Source organism: Erythrolamprus reginae, chromosome 9 (assembly GCF_031021105.1).
Source record: "Erythrolamprus reginae isolate rEryReg1 chromosome 9, rEryReg1.hap1, whole genome shotgun sequence".
Classification (NCBI taxonomy): domain Eukaryota; kingdom Metazoa; phylum Chordata; class Lepidosauria; order Squamata; family Dipsadidae; genus Erythrolamprus; species Erythrolamprus reginae.
In genome coordinates, this window is record NC_091958.1 from 29,922,462 (window position 1) to 29,945,323 (window position 22,862).

General features: G+C 46.4%; 1 protein-coding gene across 2 annotated transcripts in view; it reads right to left on the minus strand.

Annotated features, from left to right (window-relative positions):
• LOC139172541 (docking protein 4-like) overlaps window positions 1–15,613 on the minus strand; it is a 93,398-nt gene extending 77,785 nt beyond the window's left edge. For both annotated transcript variants that reach the window (XM_070761694.1, XM_070761693.1), the window contains exon 1: window positions 15,548–15,613. The gene's annotated coding sequence lies outside the window, so the exon portion shown is untranslated. The remainder of the gene's footprint in view (window positions 1–15,547) is intronic.
• Window positions 15,614–22,862: the final 7,249 nt, after the last annotated feature.

Genomic DNA, 22,862 nt, shown 5'->3' on the forward strand with positions numbered 1-22,862 from the left:
TTCTATTTCTATTTCTATTTCTATTTCTATTCTCTATTTCTATTCTCTATTCTATTCTATTCTATTCTATTCTATTCTATTCTATTCTATTCTATTCTACGCTATTTAATGGTTTTGGTGTCTTGGCCAGAAAAGCTTCTGCACTCGCGCCAGTGGGGGCTAGGCGGGGCCAATAAAGCAAAATCGGATCCTGAGCAAGCAGAAACCTGGAAGGTGGGCAGTGAGGAGGATTATCTTCCCAGCCAAAGAAAGCCCCTCGTGGCCAAAAAAAGAGATTTTGCCATTGGTTTGTGTTTTATACACTGAAATTGTAAATGAATCTTGGCAGCACTCCCCAAATCAGCCGCTTTATCTTGAAAAACATTTTCCTGCTCCTTTCCATCCAATGCTCACCCCTTGCAATCAAAGGAAAGTCCAAGGACAACAAAAGAAGCAGATAAAAATCATGGAGAAAAATCTTGCATCTGGGCTACAGCGGCAGCTTCCAAGGAGCCTCTGGAAAGACAATTTCTCAACAATCCAGAGTCCCAGCTGAAGAAGAAATGCACCCACGCTAACGTAAGGCATTTAATTTGGGAAATAACCAAAGCCTCTCCTGCCATTTTTTGACACTGGTAACACATTAGCATTAGGCTCCAAACCTCCTTTCCCTAGACAGGAATTTTCCCAGCAGCAAAATCTTATCAATTTAAAATGCAAGGAAATTGATTCTTCCCCCCTGCTTCTCTCGCCCTGTTAATTTTGCACAATCTTCGCTCAGCAATTTTTCTATTTCAGCCACAGTCTGTCACTGCCAGCTCTAACTCCAGAGTTACTATCACAACCTGCGCTGAAAAGTTAGCTTTATGGAGCCACTCCATAGTAATTAAGTCTTTGCTGTACAAACACGGCTGGCACCAGACACATCACCACTTGGGAGCTATTTCTGAGAGGGAGGGAGGGAGGGAGGGAGGGAGGGAGGTGGGGGAAGGAGCAGTTTTTGAGACACGGCAGGGGTGTGTGTTTGTTGCCCAACAATCTGCTGTGTGTGCAGGGCAAACAGACCCGTTCCAGGCTTGTTCTCTGACCCCAAACTGAGACATAAGAAAGGGAAAATCATAAACCATGTTCCATCTCCAGAAAATGAAGCTCTTCAGAACAAAGACATTGTTCTTAAACATGTTGGAAAACCAGCGCTAAACCAAAATCTATCTCCTGGCTAGGATTCCCATTGGTTAGAGCCAGTTTGGCTCTACACAGCCCTCACCAACTTGAGGCCATCTCGAGAGTCTGGAATATAAGTTGCATACTGGAATTCTCTGGTGGCACAGATAAGAAGAGACACCAACTTGGCAAAGCCGGGCTCAGACCTAGGCACCAGTAAAGTGGATACACACCGTTAAAACAAGCAGTCCAGGTACGGCCAGAGTCACTTGCTTGTGAGATGGGGGGCTATATTAGATGATAGATAGATAGATGATAGATAGATAGATGGACAGTGAAAAACTGTAATAAATAAATAAATAAATGATAAATACAAAATAAAATAAAACAAAATAAAATAAAAAGATCAAATATCCTGCAAGGGCATCCTGCTTGTTGGACATTCTCCAGACACATACATATTGTTTCCTGGACAATCATATGGAAAGGGAAGAGGCTGTCAAAACATTCCGGGATGTTTTCCAATTTTCCAACCCAGCCTCCAGCCTGGGGGATATTCTGGCAGTCTCCCCTCCAAGCCTTACCCTGGTGTGATCCTGCTTAGCTTTCTCAAGCTCAGCCAAGACTGCCTAGATCCTAGCATCCTCTGGACCCTTTGCTCATGGCAACCTGAAAGAGACTCCCATAGAAAGAGATACAGGACTGTAAAAGACACACCAGGACAGTGGAGGTAAAACTTTTCGGCACCCAGTGCCCAAACCAGTATGCCCGTGCATGTGTGTGCCTGTGCGCATGCTGGAACGCCAGAAACCCAAAGACCAGCTGGCTTGTCCACATGTGCCTGTTTTTTGGCTGGGTTTTTGCTGTTTTCAACCAATTTTGAGGTCATTTTTCAAGCTGTCTTTTATCTGAAAAATGGCTTGGAAAATGCCCCCCAAAACAGCCTCAAAATTGTTTTTTGGGACGTTTTGCGGGCCATTTTCAGGCTGTTTTTCGGTGCTCCAGCGCCTGTGAAGACCAGCTTGTCGAAAACCAGAACAGCAGCTGCCGACATTGCGTGTCCACAGAGAGGGTTCTGCGTGCCACTTCTAACACGTGTGCCATGGGTTCGCCGTCACGGGACTAGGAATACAAATTAAAATAAGCATGATAATGGTCAGAGGATACTTGTCCACCCTGGATCAGCTTAAATCACCAGATCCTGATGGGAGGGGGAGCGTGAAAAAGTGAAGCGTGGACTTCCGAACCGGTAGGAAAGGTAAGTAGATTTCACCACTGGTTTCATGTGCTTTCACCACTTCTGAATGGCCCACAGCTTGGTCCTGGGCCGTGGCTCTAGTATTGGGGATCCCTGCTGCCCTTCTCTATTTGGTTGCTCCCTGACATGTTTTTAAGTTTTTAATATTATTAAAATAGTGTTGCAGGTCCCAACCCACCAAAACTTCCCTCCCCCCCCCCTCTCTCTTTCTCTTCTCTCTCTCAAGAGTTTCATTTTCCAGTTTTATGATTGGATAGAGATTTAAGAGATATGTATATATTTTAATTAGCTAATACTGACAAATTGAAACAAAAGAATTAATTTAAATATTGTTAATCAGATGGCAAAGTTAAGAAATGGTGGTAGCACTAAATAATGATTTAACACAATTCTTAACTAATGTTTTTTGGTTTAGATATATAGAACTTTATACTATGGAGTAAATGATGCACTAAGAGAGGTTTTCATTTTACATATACAATATATAGAATCTGTATTACTGTATATGTGTTATATATATGTTAGGATATTTTATTAAGATTTAGATAGATTTTGTTAATGTTCATATTGATGCAATGTGGGATTTTTTTATAGTAAGGTGGAGTCAAAGATTTTTTAGTTACAGGTTTAATAATTGATAATGTTGCATGAATTTTACCGATTGTTTTCATCTAGAAGAGTAATGAGAGATAAGAGCTTCCATTTAAGGTTTAATATGGAAAAGAAAAGGTTTTTTTTAATTACAAATATTGTTTTGTTGTTTGTAATTATATATTGTTTTATTTTATGGTGGAGAAAAATAAAAATTTTATACCCGGCGGGGGAGGAGAGTTTCATTTTCCAAGCCTTTTTATCAGTTTTCCTAGCATGGAATATTTTTTCTTTCTTTGCGCCATGGGGCAGATCCTTGCTCTCCACTCGAATTGTCGAATGTGTTCAGTTTCTTGCCGCCCTGTTATTCATTGTCGCGTGCCTGGCAATGGCTTCCTCTGATGATGCTCACTTGACCTACATTTGTCATTTCAAAGCCCATCTTCTCCCTGGCTTGCAGAAATCGCTCTCGAGCTGTCCCCGACTCTGTTTTCATTTTACCATCCTGAATAATTTGCTGCCACAGGCAAACGGAGCCACTTCCGCTGCTCACACCAAACCCCAAGTCGTTTGCAACAATGCGCATCAAGTGGCACAAACCTCCAATGCCAATTTGGGAGACGTGCCAAGTGATGAGAAGACACCCAAAAGCTCCGACGTTCGAGATACAACTAGGCTCTGCTGACCTTCTATCGCTGTAGGACGCAGCCTCGGACAGCATTTGTGGGACAGACAAAGGTGAGCTGCTAAGGTGGAACGGTGACATGTGGCTCTGAGTGCTAGTGGGCTCCGCTATCACCCAGAGCAATGGGGGCGAGCACAAGCCACCGTTCCACCTTAGCAGCCCACCTCTGTGTCCAGGTAATAATAATAATAATAATAATAATAATAATAATAATAATAATAATAATAATAATAATATATTATTATTATTATTATTATTATTATTATTATTATTATTATTATTATTATTATTATTATTATTATTATTATTATTATTATCAGTCCTAGGTGCTTGGGAAGCGCCCGACTGGTGATGAAATACAAAATCCAGCATAGTGATCTCATTATGTCAATACAACACAGCAAACGAGATCACTATGCTGGATTTCGTATTTCATCACCAGTCGGGGGCTTCCCAAGCATCTAGGACTGAAGAATAAGAATAAGAACAAGAACAAGAACAAGAACAAGAATAAGAATAATTATTATTTATTAGATTTGAATGCTGTCCCTCTCCGAAGACTCGGGGCGACTCACAACACAATAGATAATGTACAAATCCAATATTAAAAAGAGATTAAAACCCTTATCATAAAAATTAATGACACAACCCAAGCAAACCATACATAAATTGTAGTAGCTATGGAGAATATCAACTTCCCCAAGCCTGGTGACATAGGTGGGTTTTTAGGAGCTTGCGAAAGGCAAGGAGGGTGGGGGCAGTTCTAATTTCCGGGGGAAGTTGATTGCCAGAGGGCCTGGGCCGCCATTGCTTAGTCTACGGGATCCAGAGAAGGCCGACTCTGTGGGACCTAACCAGCCGCTGGGATTCGTGCTGTCCTATAAGGTAACCTCAACTTACAACAGTTCATTTAGTGATCATTCAAAGTCGCAACGGCACTGAAATAAAGCATCTTGCTGACCATTTTTCACAGTTATGACCTTTGTGGGATTCTAATGTATTTATGACGGTCGGCATCAGTAGTGAGTTCGAAAACCCGGTTTGAGCGCTTGCACACATGATGCCTCTGCCCACGTCTAGAAGCTTCTGCCCATGCACATGCCCATGGAAGCGGGGGGAGGGCAGGCCAGTCAGACCTTGTCCTGTCTCGGGGGCTGCGGCGACCTTTGCTGGGGGGCAAGATGGAGAGAGGAGGAGGAGGAGCAGGAGAGCAAGAGAAGGAAAAATGGGAGGAGGAGAGATGGAGGAAGAAGAAGAGGAGAGGATGAGGAGGAAGAAGAGGAGGAGGAGGAGCCTCCCACCACTGCTGCCACCAGTTCACAGATCTGGCCAAGCAGGGGGCAACCCAGCTGGTCACCACGTCCCTGGGTCAGCAATCCGCTTTTGTGACTTTCTGTGAATGGGGAACCCAGATTCACTTAACAACCGAGTGACTAGTTTAAGTTTATTGGATTTATATGCCGCCCCTCTCCAAGGACTTGGGGTGGCTTATAACATATAAAACGGACAATACGCATCAAATCCAATTAATTTAATTAAAAGTTACATCTAAAAACTAAAGAACCAATTAGTACAGCACATGCATAGCCATTCAATTATTAAACCCACTACACATTCATCAGCCAGGGGACAGAATCTAATGATATCCCCCCCCCAAAGCTTGGCGGCATAAGTGAGTCTTTAGACTCTTACGAAAGGTGAGGAGGGGGGAGCAGAACGAATCTCCGGGGGGAGCTGATTCCAGACTCACATATCAACAGCAGCGATAACAATGGTGGCAAGAAAGGTTGTAAAATTGGGGGGGGGGATTTTACCTATCTATCTATCTATCTATCTATCTATCTATCTATCTATCTATCTATCTATCTATCTATCTATCTGTGCATGATATGACTGTGTGTATGTATTTTATCTATTGGTTAATTTTTCTTTTTAGACTTTTTAATGTAAAACTGTTATTTTAGATTTTAAGTATTAGATTTGTTACCATGTATTGTTTTCATCACTGTTGTGAGCCGCCCCGAGTCTTCGGAGAGGGGCGGCATACAAATCTAATAAATTGAATTGAAAATTGAATTAATGACAGAAATTTTGGGCTGAGTTGTGGCTGTAAGTCAAGGACTACTGGTAACGAAGACATAGAGAGAGGTCAAATCTTAAGCTCCCGTAGTAGGTCATCGTTCCTGGATGCAACAGCCAAGAAAATCAGAAAAATATTTTAAATGTGCCGGACAAGAGAAGAGAGACAGGATCTGGAGGAGGAGAGGGGAGGCATACAAATCTAAATAATAATAATAATAATAATAATAATAATAATAATAATAATAATAATAATAATAATCTCCTTCTAGCCAACCCTCCAACCAGCAGTGGGTTGCTATCGGTATGTTAGAGGACGGCGCACCAATAACGGCTGCCAGGTTGCACACTTGCACACAACCGCTACGGGGCCAATCCTATGCACCGCATGCACAGAAGCAAAAAAATGCTGGGAACATGTGTGCGTGCATGCAAGACACCCAAAGGTTTGCACACAAGGCACCGGTAGCGGTGGGTAAGGCAATCTGCCCCTGCCTCCAACCTTGGGATGCCGGTGTCCCAATTCGTGTTACTCTTTCATTCGCAAAGACTTCCCGTTCTGGGAATCTGTTCCCCAGGGACCAAGACCCCATAAAAGGAGGGGAGAAGACGAGAAGACTTACAACTGCTTGTTTAGTAATAGTTCACTCTTACAATGGCACTGAAAAAAAATAATTTAGGATTGCTGCAAGATCTGTGTTCGAAATTCGGATGCTTGGCAATGGGTCCATATTTGTGACGATTGCAGAGGTCATGTGATCCCCTTTGGACAGAGTTTCCCAACCTTGGCAACTTGGAGATATCTGGATTTCAACTCCCAGAATTCCCCAGCCAGCATTTGCTGGCTGGGGAATTCTGGGAGTTGAAGTCCAGATACCTTCAAGTTGCCAAGGTTGGGAAACACTGCCTTAGGAGATCTTCCGAGGAGTAAAATCAACCGGGAAGCCAGATGCACCTAGCAACCATGTTACTAACTTAAACAACCGCAGTGCTTCGCTTAACATCTGCGGCAAGAAAATCATCAAACAACAAGTGACAAAAGCCATGTGGTCCCACCCAGCAACAGAAAGGATGGGCGCAATGATGGTGGTACATGGAGGACCCCCTGTATCCTTCCCAAAATACTTTCTCCTTCATATCCTCTTTACATAAACCTTTTAATTGGGTCCTCTTGAAGAATTAGGGGTGACATGATAGATGTGTTCCAGTATTTGAGGGGCAGCCCCAGAGAAGAGGGGGTCACATTATTCTCCAAAGTGCCAGAAGGCAGGAAAAGAAACAAGGGATGGAAACTAATCAAGGAGAGAAGCCACCTAGAACAAAGGAGGAACTCCCTAACCATGGGGACAATTAACTGGTGGAAGAGCTTGCCGCCAGAAGTCGTGGGTGCTCCAACACTGGAGGTTTTTAAGAAGAGACTGGAGACAGTCTATTATTTTAAATGGTATAAATTCTCCTGCTTCAGCAGGGGGTTGGACTAGAAGACCTCCAAGGTCTGTTCCAACTCCTATTCTGTTCTATCCTACTCCTGCTCCTTGCTCTGTTCCATTCCATTCCATTATTCTCTCCTCTCCTCTCCCATCATCTTATCCTATCCTATCCTATCTTATCCTATTCTATTCTATCCTATCCTTTCCAATATTCTGTTCTATTCTATTCTATTCTTTCCATTATTCTATCCTATCCGATCCTATCCTATGCTATCCTATCCTATTCTTTCCAATATTCTATTCTATGCAATCCTATGCTATGCTATGCTATGCTATGCTATGCTATGCTATGCTATCCTATTCTTTCCAATATTCTATTCTATTCTATTCTATTCTATCCTAGTCCAGTCCATTGTTGCGGGCCCTTGAATCCAGAGAAAAATTACCATAATCTGGGATGAGTCTTCAGTGGTGAAATTGTCCTCCAATTATGGACCTTCAACAATGCAAGATGGAAAAGTCCCAAGTTCTCAGTCGGAGAAATAAGTCACGCAAACGAGCTGCTCTTTACTGCTGGCTAATTTCCTGCATCTCCATTTCTTTTCCCCCTTCATCAGCAATGTAACTTTACTATTCGATGTAAATGCTCTATTATGCACCACGGCGTATTTTATGGCCTTTCCTATAATGGGTTATGGCTGCGCGGCCCTTGACTTGCTACAACTCTGCTTCCTTCCGGGAGGAAGGCAGATTTCAGAACTTAAGTATACAGGTGGCCCTTGATATATGGTCACAATTGAGCTGGAAATTTATGTGGCTAAGCAAGATAGTCGTTAAATGAATTTTACCCCCATTTTACAACTTTTTCTCTACGATGCAGGATTTGGGTTTGGCTAGACTAGGAAAAAGAAGAAACTAGAAGTGACCACAGTCTTCGAATATTACCGGGGCTGCTAGAAAGAGGAGGGGGTGGCTGGGGTCAACTTATTTCCCCAAGCCCCTGAAGGCCAGAAGAAATAATGGACAGAAACTGATCAAGAAGAGAAGCAACATAGAATTAAGCAGAAACTTCCCAGCAGTGAGGATCCAGTGGAACTGATTGCCACCTGGGGTTGTGGGTACTTCATCACTGGAGGTTTTTCGGAAAGGACTTGACTGGAATGGTATAGGTCAGGGATGGTGAACCTCTTTTTGCTCGGGTGCCAAATGGCTGTGATAGCCAGCAGCATGCCCACCCTCATACTGCACGGCCCTCTGTCCCTGCGCATGATAGCATAATGTGCCCCCGCGCTTGCGCACAGGCCTCCCTTCAGGAAAGCCCCCAGAGCCTGTGGATGGTGAAAAACTCCACGTCCTTTTTTCTGGAAAGAAGGGTGCCATGTTAGGGTACATAGTCACTTTCTCATTCTTTGCGCTCATTAATGTCCCCCCCAAATAACGCACATAAGATTCCTCCCCACATGCGCACTAGTTGTTCCCGACTCTAGGGAGCGGTGCTCATCTCTGTTCCTAAGCCGAGGAGCCAGCACTGTCCAAAGATTTCTCTGTGGTCATGTGGCCAGCAAGGCTATAAATGCCAAAGGCGCACGGAGCACCGTTACCTTCCCACCAAAGATGGCTCCTATTTTCCTACTTGCATTTTTTACATGCTTTCGAACTGCTAGGTTGGCAGGAGCTGGGACAAGTAATGGGAGCTCATTCCATTAAGCGGCACTTGGGATTCGAACCGCCAAACTGCCAACCTCCTGATAGACAAACTCAGCATCTTATGCCACTGAGCCACCGTGTCCCTAAATAATGCACATAGATAAACATAAAAGAGGAGCTATTGGCTTCCGCCTGTATGAGAACTTACTGGACTTGTATTCATTCATTCAATATTTATTTAATTATTTATTCAATACTTATACTTCCTGTCTCCCTTGACAGCAGGTCCTGCGAATCAACCCATTCCGAAATGATTTGGGGGGGGGTTTGGGGGGGAGCATGTTTCCAAACGCTGCCTGGAGTTCCTGGGAAAAATTACAGTGACCTGGCAGGAGTTTTCTCAGAAAAATTGCCCTCCGATGATGGACCTTCAAGGCTGCTGAAGCTTCCACACGCCATGTGAAGCGGCCCATCCCTGAAACCTTCATGGTGTCTCTCTGTGTGTGTGACCTTTTTAAACATCGCTTGTGTTGAGGACAGTAGCAACAGCGCCTACACACTTATATACTGCTTCACAGTGCTTCACAGCCCTCTCTAAGCGGTTTGCAGAATCAGCATATTTGCCCCCAACAATTTGAGTCCTCATTTTATCCACCTCGGAAGGACGGATGGCTGAGTCAGCCTTCAGCCGGTCAGGACTGAACTCCTGGCAGTGGGCAGAGTTAGCTTGCAAGACTGCATTCTTAACCACTACGCCATCATGGCTCTTAGACAGATTGGATGGATGGATGGGCAGAAAAACAGAGAGATAGATCACAACAGCACATAGGCTTATAGCCTGCTTCACAGCCCTCTCTAAGCGGTTCACAGAGCCAGCCTTTTGCCCACACCAATTATATCCACTTCTGAAGGACCGAAGATTGAGTCAATGATTAGCTGGTCAGGATTGAACTCCTCGCAGTGGGGCAGACAGTCTGCAATACTGCATTCTTAACCATGGCTCTTAAATAGATTGGATGGATGGATGGATGGATGGGCGGGCAGGTGGGCAGACAGACAGACAGGCAGACATAGAGATAGATAGCAACAGCACTTAGATTTATATACTGCTTCACAGTCCTCTCTGAGCCAGCTTCTTCCCCACCTCCACAAATCTGGGTCCTCATTTTATCCACTTCAGAAGGATGAAAGGCTGAGTCCACCTTGAGCAGGTCAGGATCGAACTGCTGGTGGTCGTAGAGTTAGTCTGCAGTACTGCATTCTAACCACTGGGCTACCACAGCTCTCGGATGGATGGATGGGTATGGGAGAGAGAGATAGACATCAAGATACTGTACTGTAGACTGCATTTTGCAATAGCACTTAGAGTTATAGACCTCATTTTACTGACTTTAGACTGCATTTTAACCACCTCAAAAGGATGGAAGATGGAGTCAACCTTGAGTCAGTCAGACCTGAACTTGTAACAGTGGACAGAGTCAGCATGCAACATTGTCTTCTAACCACAGTGCATTGTGGATGGATGGATGGATGGATGGATGGATGGATGGATGGATGGGATGGGTGGGTGGGTGGGTGGATGGATAGATGGATGGGATGGATGGGATGGATGGGATGGATGGATGGATAAATGGATGGATGGGATGGATGGATAGATGGATGGGATGGAGGGAGGGAGGGAGGGCAATAGCAATAGCACTTATATACCGCTTCACAGTACTTTCCAGACCTCTCTAAGTGGTTTACAGAGTCAGCATATTGTCCTTCAAAAAGAGTCCTCATTTTATCGAACTCAGAAGGATGGAAGATGGAGTCAACCTTGAGTTAGTCAGAACTGAACTCCTAGCAGTGGATAGAGTCAGCCTGCAACATTGCCTTCTAACCACTATGCATCAAGGATGGATGGATGGATGGATGGATGGGAGAGAAGGGAAGGGAAGGGGAAAGGAAGGAAGGGAAAGGAAGGAAAAAAGGGGGAAGAGGGAAGGAAGGTGAAGGGAAGGGAAGACAATAGCCAATAGCCGTAGCACTTATACACCGCTTCCTAGTGTTTTTCCAGCCCTCTCTAAGCGGTTTACAGAGAGTCAGCCTCTTGACCCCAACCGTCGGGGTCCTCCTTTGACCCGCCCGAGACCCCTACCTTTTGTGGGAGGACCGGGTGCGGGGCGAGGTGGGCGGGCAGTGCCAGCCCAGCTCCTCTTCTCGCTTGGCTCCCTCGAGGGCGGGGAGGGAGGCGGGGGTGGGGGGACCAAGCGCCGGGGCTTACCTGCCTCTGTCCGGGGCTCCGGATCCGGCCAGCGGGCGCCGGGCTCTGCGCACTCGGCTTCGGGGCTGCAGGCAGCCGAGCCTGGCGCCAGGGCGGGCGCCGAGTGACCTAGCGCTAGCGGCGCTCGCTGCTCCTCGCCTCGCCCGCTCGCTCGCAGCAGCCCCAGCCCGGGCACGTCGGCCCCCGCCCCTCGGGAGCGGAGAGAGGGCGCGCCAGCTGGGCCTCGCCCCGTCTCGGGGTCTGCGGCGGCCTTTGCTGGGGGGGGGATGGAGAGAGGAGGAGGAGGAGGAGAGCAAGAGAAGGAAGAATGGGAGGAGGAGAGAAGGAGGAAGAAGAAGAGGAGGAGTGGGAAGAAAAAGAGGAGAGGAGGAGGAGGAGGAGGAGGAGGGGTAAGGAAGAATGGGAGGAGGAGAGAAGGGGGAAGAAGAAGAGGTGGAAAATGAGGAGGAAGAAGAGGAAGAGGAGAGCAGGGGAAGGAAGAAGGGGGGAGAGGAAGAAGAGGAATAGGAGAAGGAGGATGAAGAGCAGGAGGCGAGGAGGAGAAAGAAGAAGAGAAGCAGGGACTCCCCCCTCCCATCTGAAAGACTGGCACGGGATGATGGAAAGGGGCAGATTTGGGCTTGGCACCCACTCCGGGCGGGAGGGAAGGGGGCTGCAGGGAATCTCCAGTGGCAGCGCAGTCTACCTCTCCCGGCCGGGGACTGGGGGGGAGGGGGGAAACGCAGGTTCTGCTCAGGTGAGCGAGATTCCCAGGGGGGAGGGCGCAGGTGGGAAAGGGGACCGGACGCTCAGCCCCGCGCCTCCCCAGAAGGGACCCAGCTTTGGGGAACGACTTGTGGACCTCCAAGGCTCCTGAAGGTTGCCCAGCCCCATCCCGTTAGAGACCCACATCGACCGCCGAAAGCCCCCATCCACCCACCGAAGCTTTGCTGCAATCCTTGCCCAGGGAAGGGAGCGGCCAATTTAGCCCCCGCGTGACAAGGGTGGGATTGGTATTCGACCCCAGTAGGTGTGGAAGGGGGCGAGGGCGGGGGCCTCCTCTCCTCCCCTATTTTGAAAATAAACAGGTCGGTTTTTCTTTTTTCAATGAACAAGTCCTCTGCGACAAGCCCCAAGCAGCGGGGGCGGCGGGGGGGGGCGGGTGTATTTTATTTTTATTTCCTTCCTTCTTTTCCTTCCTTCCTTCTTTCTTTTCCTTCCTTCCTTCTTTCTCTTCCTTCCTTCCTTCTTTTCCTTCCTTCTTTCTTTTCCTTCCTTCCTTCCTTCTTTTCCTTCCTTCCTTCCTTCTTTTCCTTCCTTCCTTCCTTCTTTTCCTTCCTTCCTTCTTTTCCTTCCTTCCTTCCTTCTTTTCCTTCCTTCCTTCTTTCTTTTCCTTCCTTCTTTTCATTCCTTCCTTCCCTCATTCATTCACTCATTGAATTTATATGCCACCCTCCTCCAAGGCCTCGGGGCAGCTTACAGCATATAAAAGAAAGCAATATAATATTTGGATTTCTACACACACACACACACACCTTCTCCAGCAGACTCAAGGTGGCTTAGAAGATCAAATCGATACAAAATACAAAATTTATGAAACCCGAGCATGAAACCTAAACCTGGAACCCCAGACCTTTGAAACCATTTCAACCAAATTCATCCCAATCCCAGTCATGGTGATTGTCCTTGTGCATGTGCTAGGGGGGGGAGAGGAGGGGGAGCAACAGGATTTGGGGAGATTTGAGCGAGTGAGTCTTATTTTATTTATTATTTATTTCTTGCATTTCTATGCCGCCTCTCTCCAAAGCCTTAAGTTACAATGAAAATCAATCCGATTAAATTAAAAATTGCATAACTATTTAAATTTCCTCACTATACATTCGTACAGCAACCATACAATCATTTGTTGGCCAGGGGGCTGAGATCTAATCAGCCCAAGACTGGTGGCATAGATGAGTCTTAAACAGTAATGGGCAGCCAAATTTTTTACTGCCACACTGTAGGTGTGGCTTATTTTGTGGGTGTGGCTTAATAGTCATGTGATTGAGTAGGAGGGCTTGCTGGCCATGTGACCAGGTGGGAGTGGCTTGAATGATCATCATCGTTCAAGTGAACTGTTAAGTCTTCGACTTACAACTGTCAGGGTCACTCGCTGGGGTGACAACTTGCTTCACGTTTCTCGCGCTCTCCTTCCTGGGTCGCCCCCCCATCTCAGGCTGGGTAGTTAGGCGAACAGGTGCTGCCAGAAGCATAAATGCTGCCAGCGCCACTTCCACCCACATGAGGCTGGAGGGGAGCCGGGCAGGAGAGAGGGAAGCTCGTCCGAGGCCAGGAAGGAGGAAAGAGGAAAAAAGCAAGGAGCACAGACACAGCAGCAGCAGAAGCAGGGGGGAAAAGGAAAGCCAAGCCAAGACCAGTAATCCAGGAAGTGACAGCCACCAATCAGCTAGAGCTGCGCACGTATCTTCATTTCCACCGGTGGAACTGCCTCCCACCCCGTCCTGCCTGCTCCCCCCCCCCCTGCTCCCCCTCACTTCACTGCACCCTGTCTTTCTCCAAGGATATATTTGATCCTGACAACCACCCGGTGGAGAGGGACGGGCTGAGACCAAATATCTCTCTTTGCACACTAGACACTTGAAGGTGAACCTATGGCATGCATGGCCACAGGGGGCAGGCAGAGTCCTCTCTGCAGGCATGCCAGCCGTTGTCCCATCCAGCTCCCCCATGCACATCTGGGCACGCCTCCCGCCGGCAGCTGGTCTTCAGGTCTCTTGTCATGCATTGCATTTTAGGGCCTCCTGCAGCAACCTGGAAGCTGAAAATGGGTGAGGGGGGGCCAGGCACATGTGTGGAAAGGGATCCAGAAGCATCACACATGCATGCGTGGGGTTGTGCATGATGCACAGGGCACACAAAGGTATCACATGTGCATTGCATTGTGAGTGCGGGCATACATGCACAATTTCAGCATGGGACAACAGAAAGGTTAGCCATCCCTGCACTAGACCAGCCTTTGTCAATGCTGGAAGCTGGAAGAGAAGTAGACTTCCATTCCCATAATTTCCTGGCTAGCGTAGCTATGGGTAGTCCTTGACTTACAACGGCTTATTTAGTGACTGCTTGGAGCTACAGCAGCGCTGAAAAAAAGTGATGTTTCACACTTTATGACCCTTGAAACACCCCCAGGGTCACATGTCCAAAACCCAGGGGCTTGACCCCTGACTCCAATTTATGATGGTTGCAGGATTCCGGGATCATCCGATCGCCTTTCGTGACCTGACAATGTCAAATGAGGAAGCCACGTTTATTTCCATGTTTATTTAAGCCTTCGGTGCATCCACAGTGGGTGGGAAAGCACGCACCTCCGAACCGATAGGAAAGTAGATTCTACGGCTGAGTCTAGGCCACTGCATTATGCAAACTAATGATGCTATTAATGTTTGCTTGTTTGCATCCATCCATCCATCCATCCATCCATCTTATCTATTTATTTTGTCAAGTACATATTGGTAGTATACAAAGATATAACAATGTTTATATACATGATACTAGTAAGAGAGAAACATTACGACAGGGAACAGAAGGCACCCTGGTGCACTTATACATGCCCCTTAGGAATCAGGAGAGGTCAACAGTGGAGAGTCAGAGGGTAAATAGTTTTGGGAGTTAGGTGATGATACTACAGAGTCTGGTAGTGAGTTCCATGCATCAACTATTCAAGCATATTTCCTGCTGTTGAGTTTAGAGGGGTTCACTTTGAGTTTGTATGTGTTGTGTGCTCGTGTGTTGTTGTGGTTGAAGCTGAATTAATCATTGACAGGAAGGACGTTGTAGTAGATGATTTTATGGGTCTGCTAAGTCGGGTTTAAGGCGACGTAGGTCTAAGCTTTCTAAACCTAGGATTGTAAGTCTGGTTGCGTAGGGGATTCTGTTGCGCGTGGTGAAGTGGAGGGCTAAGGGTTAAGTGGTCGTATGAAGCATGCCAGCATACTGGGAGGGCCCATAATTGGGCGGATTTCATCCCTCTTGCACCCCTCCCCATCTGTGCATTCTAATCTCTGTTATGCATCATGTGGCTACACTTACAAACTGACCCATCCCTGCTTTGTTGTAATGCTGGGTTTGTTTGTTTAAGGTGCTTTAAAAGCTACACTTTAGTGGAAGTCAACTTCCCAAATAAAATGCAATCCCAGAAAACCAACCTTTTTTTAAAAAAATTCTTGGGGTAGTTAGAACCATTCCCACTCTTTTAAAAAAACATCTTATCCCTTTCCCCCCTTATATCCAGAAAGTCAAAAATATAATTTGTTGAAAGCATGTGAATCTTGGACTTAAATGGTACCTATTTCCTGAACTGCTGGGAAATTCAAGGTGGAATTGTTCCATTGACTCAGCTGGCTTATTTTTTCCTTTTTAATTATGGCTCCTTTTCTCTTTGATATTGTACTGGGTGGTTTTTGACTAACCTTAATTATGCTGAAGTTGGAGCCTGGAGGAGTTGCAAAAAGACTGTAACTTCTTTGAGGTGAAGGGAGCAGCCGAGGGCCAGGCCTGGCCTTTAAAGAGCCCTTTATTCCTGAAACCAGGAAGAGGAATCGGGGAAGCTAAACTGGCATTTAGTTTAAATTGCACTCATTTAAGAAACGAATAGGACTTTGGTGTCCTTGGTGCTCTCGGAATGTCGACCTGAGTCAAGGATTGCACAATTCAACTCTGAACTAGGACAAAGAGTTGCAAGATAGGAACTAGATAGGTTTACCCTATTGGGACCTGATCAAGGAGAGATTCAACCTAGAAATAAGGAGAAATTTTCTGACAGTGAGAACCATCAGCTAGATCCGGACACAAAAGATATGCATGGTTTTATTATTTTTATTATGGGTTTTTAAATTGTTATTTTAAACTGTTCCTTTTAGATATTGTTCTCTTTGTTGTCAGCTGCCCAGAGTCCTTGCGGAGTTGGGCAGCATATAAATTAGACTAATAAAGAAATAAATTAACCCATGGAAGAGAAGTTGCCTTCGGAAATTGTGGGAGATTCATCTCTGGAGGCTTTCAGGAAGAGACTGGACGGCCACCTATCAGAAGTGGTGAGGGGTCTCCTGTTTGGCCAGGGGGGTGGACTAGATGACTTGCAAGGTCCTTCCAACTCTGTTATTTAATGCTATGCTATGCTATGCTATGCTATGCTATGCTATGCCATGCCATGCCATGCCATGCCTTGTTTGTTTGTTTGTTCGTTCATTAATTCATTCATTAGATTTGTTTGCCACCCTCTCCAAAGATTCGGGGAGGCTTACAGCATATAATATAAAACAATTAAGACAAATCCAATTAATGAAAACTACATAACCTAATATCCCAATACAGTATTCTAAAAATCAGTCATACACATTCAGATCTCAACCATGCATCACATTGATTGGCCAGGGGGCCAAGACCTAATTGCCCCAAACCTGGTGACATAGGTGAGTCTTGAGACTCTTGCGAAAGGTGAGGAGGGGGGAGGCAGTATGAATCTCCATGGGGAGCTGATTCCACAGGGCTGAGGCCCCCACAGAGAAGGCTCTTCCCCTTGGCTCCGCCAAGCGACATTGTCTGGTGGGCAGAACCTGCAGAAGGCCGACTCTGTGGGACCTACCGGATGCTGGGATTCCTATGGCAAAATGAATCCCAGTCCTGGTCCTACAAATAATCTGGCTCGATGCCATCTAGGACTATGCTATGCTATGCCATCTAGGGGGTGTTCAGGGAGGTGTAGCACCTCTTGTGTAGGGGCATGTTGTGTCCTTTTATGGCAACTCATTTTAGGGCAGCTTGTTCACCTTTGGTCCCCACCTGTCACTCAGCTCTCACCTGTGGCTCGTAGTACCTGTAGCATGCACAGTGGCCGCCACCCACGCAACAGCTCCAACAGGCTGGCCAAACCAGGTTGAGAGTAGCCGTTGGGTCATTGACTTTCGACGATAGGGACTTATCTATCCTGAGCATGTGAAGACAGATTCCAGTGGACTGAACAGATGAAGCCTACTAGAATAGAACAATGTTCACAATGGCGGTCTCTGCAAGCGATGTGGTACGCTAAGAGCACGGCAAGACACGAAAGAGGCCCTGGTCAACCCCTGCACCCAGCCCATCTCCACCTGTCTCGGCTCTTGTCCTGCTATTGGAGGAAGATGGAACCCGGGAAGAGAGAGTGAGGCTGACTATGCACCCTTCTCCCTCACTTTTAATCCAGTTCATGCGCAGGTCTTGACATCCCTCCCAATGCCTGTAAAGATGTCTAGGTCCTCTTCAAACATGATGGATGAACATCTTGCCCTGCTATGCTGTGCCCTGCCCTGCTTCCCCTTCCCTTCTGTCTTATCCTACTCTACTCTACTCCATGGTCTTACTGTAGAAGGTTTAGTGGGTAGATGGCAGCTGTCTTCCGGTAGTCCTCAACTTACAACTACTCATTTAGTGACCGTTCAAAGTCACAACAGCACTGGGAAACATGATTTATGATCGTTTTCACAGTTACAACTACCTGCAGAACCCCATGATCAGGTGGGCATTGCCACTCCCGCCGGTCCCGGTATGCTGTGCTCTGCACATGCGCAGGAAGCAAAGTATCACGAGGGATGCGTGTGTGTGTGTGCACACATGCCAGAGATGCAGAGCTGTGTGTGCAGCTCAATTTTCGCTACCCGTACAATGGCGTCAACCATACCAGTAGGAACCCGGGACTGCCCATGATCATGTGAACAAAATCCAGATGCTTGGCAAAGGGTTCATGTGTCCCAAGCTCAGGTTATCCCTTTTGCGACCTTGTGACAAGCAAAGTCCCTGTGGAAGCTGGACACACTGAGCAACCAGGTTACTAATTTACCATATTTTGGGAGTATAAGACCCACCTTTTTCCTCCCTAAAAGCGGCGGATAATTTGGGTGCGTCTTATACTCTGAATGTAGCTTCCCCCCCCACCAGCCATAACTAGCTGATAACGATCTTCCCAGCTCTTATTTTGCAGGCTCTTTCATTGTTTCTCTCTGTGAAGAATGTTTTCCAAGCCCTAAGTCTTTGTGGGGTTTTTTTATTGCTCTAACTTCCTTCAAATCAGTTTCTTTCCAGCCCTAACCAGGTGCTAACAATGTTCCCAGCTCTTACCTTGCAAGCTCTTTCATTGTTACTCTCTGCAAAAAATGTTTTCCAAACCCTGTCTTTGTAGGGATTTTTTTTCATTCTTTACTTGCTCCGAATGTTTCTTTCCAGCCCTAACCAGCTGCTAACAATATTTCCAGCTCTTACAGCTTGCAAGTTCTTTCATCGTTACTCTCTGCGAAAAATGTTTTCCAAGCCCTAAGTCTTTGCAGGGTTTTTCCATTGCTCTACTTGCTCCGACTGTTTCTTTTCAGGTGCTAATTATATTCCCAGCTCTTACTGGCTTGCAACCTCTTTCATTGTTACTCTCTCCAAATAAAGTTTTTTAAAAGCTCTAACAAGGGGATAAAATAATGTGCTGAAGATTACCAGACTAAGAATGCTAGCCAGATGGATACCTGGTAAGCAGATTCTTTTCCCTATTTTCTTCCCCAAAAACTAAGGTGCGTCTTATATTCCAGTGCGTCATATACTCCAAAATATGGTAATCATTTCAGCAATTTACTTAGCTGTGACCAGAAATGCAATAAAACAGGCCAAAACTCATGTCACAAATGTCTCAATTAACAAACAGAAATCTTAGGATGAATTGTGATGGTTAAGTCAAGGACTACCTGTATTATCTAGCCAAGAAGCTGCCTAGAGAGGCTCAAGACTGGCTCAACTTAAAGGAGAGTTTACTCTGGAATTTCCTAATAATTTTATTGTTTTATGGTTGAGGGTCACCACAACATGAGGAACTGTATTAAAGAGTCGTGGCCAGGTGGGGGTTCCTCTTGGCCGGTGCTACCAGAATGCTCCCGGTGACTGGCACGGGCATGCGCACATCCCGCAGAAATACGGGCACATGTTGGCATGAGGTTTGGCTTCTGCACATGGACCAGAAGCCAGATCTTGTGTGAGGATGATGTGCACACGAGCGAGAATTGGCTCCTAGCTCATGTGCAGAAGCCGAATCTCACGCCAATGGCGCGCCCACCCTCTGGTCCGCTGGAGTTCTGCGGGCAGCTCCACATTTGCTACCGGGGCACCATATTGAACTGTACTGGCTGCAACCCGCTACTGGTCACAGCATTAGGAAGGTTGAGGACCCCTGCGCTAGTCTGAGCCCCCATCAAGGCAGGTGGAATCCTTATTTCAACCTGGACGAAATCTTTTCTGGAAAGCCTCCAGTGAACACTCACAACTGACTGGGGTTTTGGAGGGTTGTGAAGAGCTGACCCTTTGCCCAGGTGTTTCAGAATCAGAATAGAGCCGGAGGGGACCTTGGAGGCAGTGAAGGGCTACCAATTTTTTTTACTACCACACTGTGGGCTTGGCTGATGCAGGACGCCCTGCATTTCCTTTCAACATCTTTCAGTGCAAACTGGGGTGGAGCTCCATTTTTGCTACGCCACTGCGTCCCCCCCCGTCCGGGCAGCAGCCCCCCTCCTGCTTGGAGGTCTTCTAGTCCAGCCCCCTGCTCAAGCAGTAGCTCCTTACACCATTTCAGCACTCCAGTCTCCTCCAGGGATGAAGCACCCACAACATTTGACAGAAAAACATCCCCCTGGTTAATTGTCCTCACTGTTAAGAAATTTCTCAATTCCAGTTGCTCACCTCAATTGCTTCTTTACTTGATTAGTTTCCATCCATTTCGGCTAGCATGGCTGCAGCCCCTTTCAAGGAAGGTGTGTGCTGGGGCAGGGGAGAGGTATCCTTGCTTTTCTAATTGTTTTAAATGCTTATATTTTCTTACAAACCTAAGAAAATGTTCCTGGGAAGAATCGGGGGGAGTTGCGTGTTGTTGCACAAATTGTATTAACTGAATGGAATGGCGTTCATCCGTCGTTTTTGAAGAGGACCTTGACATTTTGTGGGGGATGTCAAGAGTTGCGCATGAATTGCATTAAAGCGAGGGAGAGGGGCGCATAGTCAGCCTCACTCTTTCTTCCCGGATTCTATCTTGCTCCAATAGCAGGACAAGAGTCGAGACAGGTGGAGATGGGCTGGGGGCAGGGGTTGACCAGGGCGTCTTTCGTATCTTACTGTGCTCTTAGCGTACCTCATCGCTTGCAGAGACCGCCTTCGTGACCGTTGTCCTAATCTAGTAGGTTTCACCCGCTCAGTCCGCCAGAATCTGTCTTCACATGCTCAGGGTAGACAAGTCCCTATCTTGCCGAAGGTCAATGACCCAATAGCTACTCTCAACCTGGTTTGGCCAGCCTGTCAAACCTGTTGCCTGGGGTGTGGCCACTGTGCATGCTATACTATTGGTGTTAGGAATAGCTATCCTGGGAGATATTTCATTGTAGGTGAAATGTAAGGTGAAATGTACGAATGTATTACCATATAAGATAAAAAGTAGAATGTAAGCATGCTCATGCTGAGTCATTGGGTGTGAACTGCAATTTGATTGGGCCAGAGCATTATAAGATGCAGATCACCTTCACCAATCTTTTCTTGGTCTTTGTTGGTCTTGTTGGTTTGGTTGTTGGTTGTTTGCTGTTGATGGTGGCAGCTCGATGGAGCAGTTGCGGGTGAGTTAGATATTGAGTACAACTGAGAGAGTGATAGGAAGAATCCTGGATAAGTTTAGTATCTACTAGAAACCTAGATTGGTTTTGTATCTACTTGTAACCTGGATTGGTTGAATATCTACTTGTAAGTAAGCTGAATGTAGCTGATGTAAAGTTCCTGTAAATAGAAAACTGAAGGTATTTTTCACTGAAGAGTCAACAACTGTTTTATACAAATGTGTCTTCATTCATTTATCTGGTTCATTAAATGGCCAAAATCGATTCTGATATCTTATCTAGTCCTCCTGCGTTACTCTGCTTATATATATCTGGACAATTGGGAGCCACAGGTGAGAGCTGAGTGACAGAAGGTGGCCAAAGATGAGCAAGTTGCCCTAGAAGCTGCTCTAAAATGGGCTGCAGAAAAGGAGAGGTGCTACCACTCCTTGAATACCCCATGCACCCCAACAGAACAGAACAGAACAGAAGGCCGAAAGGCAGCTGGGCAGCATAACATGTGGACTGGAGCTGACATAGAGCAATGCCTCGTGTGCCCTCAGATATGGCTGTGCGTGCCAGTGTGCCATAAGTTTGCCATTATGGGTCTAACCAGTGCAGAGTGCAGAGAAGAGAAACCAAGATGATGAGGGGACTGGAGACTAAAACATACAATGAGCGGTTGCAGGAACTGAGCCTGGCTAGTCTAGCAAAGAGAAGGACCAGGGCGGAAGTTATGTTCTTGATTTAAATAGAAGATTTATTTTGATTGGTTCCCGTGCGGCAAGCAGAATACTGCCGCCAAAATTAAACGGCTGTCTGCTATTTTGCTGCGTTTTCTAGGAGCAGCCGTTGCCTTTGTTGGGATTTAGCATAATTGGTGTAAGTTCCTGTTTCAGTTCCTTGCTTCTAATAAAGCACTTAAGAACTTCAACAGTCTCGTGTTTTCTGACTTAACAGTGGCGACGAAGGAGCTCGAACTCTTGCAACAACAACCTCGCCATGCAAACGCCCACAGTTCAAGCTCCCACATTTTTTAACTCAGAAAACGAGACATGGACTGCCTATATGTCCAAATTCCGGATTTTCTTACAATCTAGCAATCTTCACGATGCCTCGGATGATCGGAAGCGAGCGATTTTCCTTAATTATTGTGGACCTACCATTTACAGCCTTGCTAATACACTCGCCGATCCGGAGTCTGTGGAGACCATTGCATGGTCTTCCCTCCAAACGAAACTTGCCGCTCATTTTCAGCCGACAACTCCTGCAAGAGGAGACATGATGGCAGTATTTCAATATTTGAGGGACTGCCACAGAGAGAAGAGGGTCAAGCTGTTTTCCAAATCACCCGAAAGCCAGACAAGGAGTCATGGACGGAAGTTGACCAAGGAGAGATTTAACCTGGAAATAAGGAGGGACTTTCTGACAGGGAGAACAATCAACCTGTGGAACCAAAGTTGCCTTCAGAAATTGTGGGAGCTTCATTCCTAGATGAAGAGACTGTCATGAAAGAGACTGTCAGAAATGGTGTAGAGTCTCCTGCTTGATCTGGAGGTTTGACTAGGTGACCTACAAGGTCCCTTCCAACTCTGTTGATCTGTTAACTCGGTGTCACATTGTGCTTACCACTCTGTCCACCAGTGATGGAAATTCTACTCCCAATTTATGATGGTTGCCGTGTCCCATGGCCCCTTTTTGTGACCTCCCGACAAGTGAAGCAAATGGAGAAGCCAGATCCACTTAACAAATTGGTTAACTAACTTAACAACCGCAGTGGTTCACTTAACAACCGTGGCAAGAAATATCGTAAAGTGGGACAAAGCTTGCTTAAATCCTCACTTAACATCATGCATTTGGGGTTCAATTGTGGTCATAAATTGAGGACTCCCTGGAGTTAGCTTCCCCATTGGTTCATTTGGGGGTGGTTTGGTCGCACCCTGAGGGTCTTTGCAGAAATGCATCCATTGCAAATCTTCCTGTTGGACCGATATGCAGCTTGTGTGATGGGAACCGACCTCCAGATCTGCTGTGTGAGCACACTCGCTCGCTTGCTCTCCTCTGGACTTGATTTGCTTGGCTGCAGAAATATTAATGATCACCTCACATTTAAACAACAATAATAACAACCCGCCCCAAGTAA